This window comes from Bufo bufo, chromosome 6, assembly GCF_905171765.1.
Source record: "Bufo bufo chromosome 6, aBufBuf1.1, whole genome shotgun sequence".
Classification (NCBI taxonomy): Eukaryota; Metazoa; Chordata; class Amphibia; order Anura; family Bufonidae; genus Bufo; species Bufo bufo.
Genome location: NC_053394.1, coordinates 149,572,948 through 149,579,394, shown reverse-complemented (window position 1 = coordinate 149,579,394; position 6,447 = coordinate 149,572,948).

Genomic DNA, 6,447 nt, shown 5'->3' with positions numbered 1-6,447 from the left:
TCCAGTGATAAGCCACAGCTCAAACCAAAGCCAGCACAAGCCTCAGAGACTACACCACAGTTAAACGCTCATGCAAAATCATTTTACCCTGGTAAACCTCACCCTACAAAACCAGAGAACTTTCACACCCAAGGGGTTCCACAAGTTACTTTGACACCAAGGAGTGAGAGACCAGACATGAATGACTTTGCCAGATACATGGTATGCCGTCATTAACACCAGCCTCTCAAAGTTTGATGTCCAGAGAGCTACAGGGCCTGGAGATCAACCTTCAAGGCTACTATTGCCGATCTCAACCTTACTGCTAAGGAAGAACTTGATTTGCTCATAAAGTGGCTGGGACCAGAATCTGCAGGTCGTGTTAAAGGACTCAGAACAGTATATGTTGATCACCCAGATGCCAATCTTGTTGCTGCATGGGCAAGACTTGAGCAAGCCTATGGTAGCTCTGAAGCCATAGAAAGCTATTCAAGAGACTGCAAAACTTCCCAAAAATAGGGAACAAAAACTATCGCAAGCTCCAAGATCTAAGTGACCTCCTCATGGAGCTAGAGTTGGCAAAGACTGACCCATGTCTACCTGGACTAAGCTTCCTGGACACCGCTTATGGTGTCAACCCAGTGGTGTCTAAACTGCCATACGGCCTACAAGAGAAATGGGCACAACAGGGCTCAAGATACAAAATAGACTATAATGTATCCTTTCCTCCATTCTCATACTTCTGTAGGTTCATTAGTGATCAAGCGTGGATGAGAAACGATCCCAGCTTCAGCTTCAGTGAACCCAACCTGCCTGCTTCATCCTCACCATCATCAAGGTATGATAATACAGCAGCTAAACGTAGAGACTTAAATAGAGCAATATCTGTTAAAAGGACATCTCACCCTTCGCAACCTCACCTATTGATCAGGGCGTTGTGGATGACAGAGATAAAGACCCTAATCGTCAGTGTCCTATTCACAAGAAGCCTCACCCTCTTAAGAAATGTCGTGAGCTTAGGGCAAAGACTTTACAAGAGTGCAGGGAGATTCTCTGGAAACTTGGCATATGCTACAAGTGTTGTGCTTCTTATAGTCATTTTGCTAAAGACTGTAAATTTGTCATCAAGTGCACAGAATGCGATAGCGACAGACATGTTTCAGTCATGCATCCTACTCCACTTCCAGACAACCCACAGCAGCTTCCTACCTCCACTCCCGTCTCAAATCATGGTGGGGAGCAACAAGGTCATGCTCCAACCAAAGATAATGTCTCTTCTTCATGTACAGAAGTCTGTGGAGAAGGTAAGGACCACAAATGCCGTGCCAAGATATGCCTAGTCATGATATACCCAAAGAGTCATCCTGAGAAAGCTGCTAGGATATATGCCATAATAGATGAGCAGAGAAACAGATCCCTGGTTAAGCCTAAATTCTTTGAGATCTTAGGCATAGAAAGTCACGCAACACCATATACTCTCCGAACCTGTTCTGGTCGTGTAGAGACCTTCGGCAGAAGGGTTGATGGATTCATGGTTTCTCATATCAACGAGGGAGAGGGCATACCCCTACCAACGTTAATCGAGTGCGACCAGATACCAGACAAAAGGGAAGAGATTCCCACTCCAGAAGCTGCATATCAACATCCTCATTTAAGGCACCTTGTTGATGAGATTCCTGCAATGGACAAGAGTGCTGAAATCTTAGTCCTGTTAGGAAGAACATTCTTAGAGTACATATAGTATGCGATAAGTGCGATGGGCCTGACAACGCCCCTTATGCACAAATACTTGACCTAGGCTGGGTAATAGTGGGCGATGGATGCTTGAACAGGATGTGTACGTCATCTGAGATCCACTCCTTCAAGACTTACGTGTTGGGAAATGGACGTGCATCCCACTTCAAACAGTGCCCTCACCATTATGAAGTAAAGGAGAAGCTTCTTGACATCATCCAAGAACCTGATGTTACTCCTGTCCGTTGCGATGACAACCTAGGTACCACAGTGTTTTGTACTACAAGTAAGGACAACAAAATAGCCTTGTCAGTTGAAGACGGAGAATTCATCAAAATAATGGATAAGGAATTCTTTCAGGATGAGTCTAACAGCTGGGTTGCACCATTACCTCTTCGTGCTACAAGGGCCAAACTCCCAATCAATCGTGAACAGGCTTTATACAGATTCAACTCACTTCAACGAACACTAAGGAACAGGCCTGAAATGAAGGACCATTTCATCGCTTTTATGAAAAGGATCTTTGACAATGATCACGACGAACCAGCGCCACCACTTCAAAAACACGATGAGTGCTTGTATCTGCCTTTCTTCAGAGTGTATCATCCACGTAAGCCAAAACAAATCAGGATAATATTTGACTCCAGTGCCAATCATCAAGGTGTATCCCTAAACAATGTTCTTCTCACTGGCCGGAATCTAACCAACAACCTTGTAGGCGTACTTATGAGATTTAGAAGAGAACCAGTTGCCATAACTGCTGATATTGAACAGATGTTTCATTGCTTCATTGTACGCGAAGACCATAGGAACTTCCTAAGGTTTCTGTGGCACTGTGAGAACAACATGGACAATGAGATTATTGAATACCGCATGAAAGTACATGTTTTCGGAAATAGTCCCTCACCCGCTGTTGCAACATACGGTTTACGAAGGACTGCCATTGATGGAGAAAAGGAGTATGGCGCGGATGCTCGACACTTCGTTGAGAGAGACTTTTATGTTAACGATGGACTTAAGTCTTTACCTACAGACAAAGAAGCCATAGACCTGCTCCAAAGGACACAATGTATGCTTTGTGAGGCTAACCTCAGACTACACAAAATTGCCTCAAATAGTGTTGCTGTTATGAAAGCGTTTCAACCTGGCGATCATGCCACAGGGTTTAAGGACTTAAATCTGGGAATGGACATGCCCCCTATTCAGTTTTCAAGTCAGCTCTACAGACAAGCCATTTACCAAGCGGGGTGTTCTGTCAGTGGTAAATAGCCTATACGATCCAATGGGATTTGTGGCTCCCATCACCATACAAGGTAAAGCCCTACTTAGACAGCTCTCAGAGTCTATTAAAGATTGAGATGCTCCACTGCCATCTGACAAGCTTTCAAAGTGGGAGTCCTGGAAGCAATCTCTACACGACTTAGATGGAATCCATATGCCACGCTTCTACACCTCCGCTTCCCTTGCTACGAGCCGGAGAAAAGAACTTCACATCTTCTCAGACACATCTACTGAGGCCATAGCGGCTGTTGCCTACCTCAAGGTTGTGAATTCCTGCTGGATCACAGAGAAGAGACCACGGCTGAAGTCTTCAGTCTTCTAGAACCTGACAAGGACCCAGAGAACCCAACTATCCTTACCCCAGCTACCCTGCTTACCCAGAAGCTTGGTTCCGTTCCTGTTCCACCTGGAAACTTTAAAGACGGAAATCTGTGCTATGATCAATGGAAGCGAGTACAAAACCTTGCCAACCGCTTCTGGAATCGTTGGAGGATGGAGTATCTTTCCACTCTGCAAGGACGCAGGAAATGGCAATGACAGTGCCCTAACATACAAGTTGGAGATCTCGTTCTGCTCAAGGACCAGCAAGCCGAAAGAATCGAGTGGCCTATGGGACTTATTGTGAAGAGTGTTCCTAGTGATGACGATAAGGTATGCAAGGTGGAGGTGAAAGTTGCAAGACAAGGGACTGTAAAGACTTTCATCAGGCCTATCACGGAACTTATTCAGCTCTTGCCCTTTGGAGAATGAACTTATTTCCTAGGCTGCTGAATCCTACCTGAAACTTCAAGGAAGAAGTGTTTGAACTTTAATTGATACACTTGAAGGCCTCAGACATCAAGCAAATTGCACTATTGTTTATTTGCAATTATATAACTACCGTTATCGTTTACATAGTGACATTTTCAAAGCCAGACAGAGTGTGCTGCTACACAGTTAAAATCTATATAGTTTATTTCATTGAACCATTCAGATATTCTATATTTAGTTATATGCTCCCATCTAGTGGCTGTTTTTTGTATTGCACTTGTTTTTCTGTTCGTGATATATGTCATTCATTTCATTGCTCCACCCCTTCTTCTGTGTACCTCACTTCCTGTTTCTTCATACTGCTTCAGGGATTTGCACAGGTACACATGTATTGTCATGTAAGCTTGTAAGCATCATATTTTGACTGCACAATACCGGAATCCATCTGTTCTGCTGTACTTTGTTATCTGGCTTACAGAATAAAGCAACTTACACGGATAAACTCGGTGTTGGTGAGTTCAAGCTATCTGATCAAGATTGTCCGCAGTGATTATATCTGCTCATACAGGCCAGGCATAGAGGTCTCACTAGGCCAAAATCGCTATTACAACAATCGGAGTCAGAATACCAGGCATTCGGCCCACCTATTAGGGTGCTTTGATGCCATGTGGCGGATCATGCTGGTGGTGGTGAGGTTGTTAGTGTTAACGTCCCTGCTCATTTTGGTACGGCACAGGTTGCAAATGACAATTCTTTTATCGTCCGCACTTTCCTCAAAAAAGCGCCAGACTGCGGAACACCTACACCATGGCAAGTGAGATTGCCGCAAGGCGGCGCTCTGGGGAACAGTTGTGGGCCTGTTTGGTGTGGCCTGCCTTCTCCCTTTTGCCACCTAATTGCCTCTTCCAGCATGTTGCGGTGCTGCGGATACCTCCCCCTTTGTACTGCTGTCCTCGCTCGGCTTGCCACCTTCCCAGGTTGGGTCAGTGATTTCATCGTCCACCTCCTCCTCTTCCACTTCCTCACACTGGTCATCCTCCTGACTTGACCTAACAGCAACCTCACTTATTGACAACTGTGTCTCATCCTCATCATCAACCTCTTGAGACACTAATTGCCGTTCCCCACCGTCATCTTCCTGTAACTTTGGATGCTCAAGAGTTTGGGCATCAGTGCACACGATCTCCTCATGTCCCTTTTCAAGTGGGCTTGGCGAGAGGCCCACATCAAAGAATGAAAAGAGCTCCTCTGAATATTCAAGTGTGGGATCACTTGTTTGGCAAGACTCTCCATGATGGGAGGAAGGAGGATCAGGGCGAGGATTCTGTTGACCAGACTCTTGGCTACTGAGACTGGACTTTGTGAAAGACATGGTGGTGCTTAACCGACTGGAAGCATTATCTGCTGCAATCCAACCGACCACCTCCGACCACCTGGTCGCACTGGTCTGACTTTGAGAGTGGTGTCCTGTGCTGCCCTGCAAACTGGGACATAAAGCTAGGTATCGTGGATGAGTGTGTTTCTTGTGCTCTGGCAGCAGGCACAGTTTCACCACGCCCAGGACCATGGCTTCTGCGTGCACCATCAGCAGCATGGCCACTTCCGCGTCCCTTACTGCTCGCCTTCTGCATATTAAATGGTATATATCCTTGCAAGTATGTCACATGTACAGTAGCGCAGGTTTTCTAAGTGTATGCGCAAATTAATGAATCTGAATGGCACTGATATTTAGGATGTGCAAACGTTAGACAGGAGATGTAGCACAGGTAATGTCGCTGTCACCAGCGGCTAATAAAAAATTACAAGGAATGTCACAGCTATTTGGGATGCGCAACGTTATACAGGAGATGAAGCGCAGGTAATGTCGCTGCTGTCACCAGTGGCTAATAAATAATTACAGGGATTGTAACAGCTATTTAGGATGCACAAACATTATACAGTAGATGTAGCGCAGGCAATGTCGCTGCTGTCACCAGTGGCTAATAAAAAATTACAAGGAATGTCACAACTATTTGGGATGCGCAAACGTTATACAGGAGATGTAGCGCAGGTAATGTTGCTGCTGTCACCAGCAGCTAACGTTATACAGGAGATGTAGCTCAGGTAATGTTGCTGCTGTAATCAGCGGTTAACATTATACAGGAGATGCAGCGCAGGTAATTTCACTGCTGTCACCAGCGGCTAACATTATAGAGAGCTGTATAGGGATGTAGCACAGGTAATGTTACTGTCCGCAGCGGACACCATCTACGGAGAAAGTACACTGGATGCATTACAGTGAGTGGCAGTACTTACCTGCATGTTTATTGGCAGCGTAGCTGGGGAGGAGACTCGAGCATCGCGCTCGAGCGCACACGTTATTCAGGAGATGTATGCAGGTGAAAGGAATCCATGTTCTTTATTATGTCAAAACCAATTGTGCCTTTTGCTGAAGTTTTGTTTCTCTGTTAGGAACTAACTCTGATTGCTTTGGAAATAATTGTTGTAAGGTTTCTATTCTCTGTAACCCTGAATTTTATCTCTTTGGCACTACTCCCAGACAATATTCCTAATATGTAAGTTCCGTTTTTGTTTCTCTTTTTGTGTCTGAAGAATGAAACGTGTTAATATGATAGGTTGAATACATAACTTACGATGATATGCTAATAAAGAGGGTAAAGCCCCCTCTATATAACCTGTGTGCATTAAAAATAAACCTCAGAG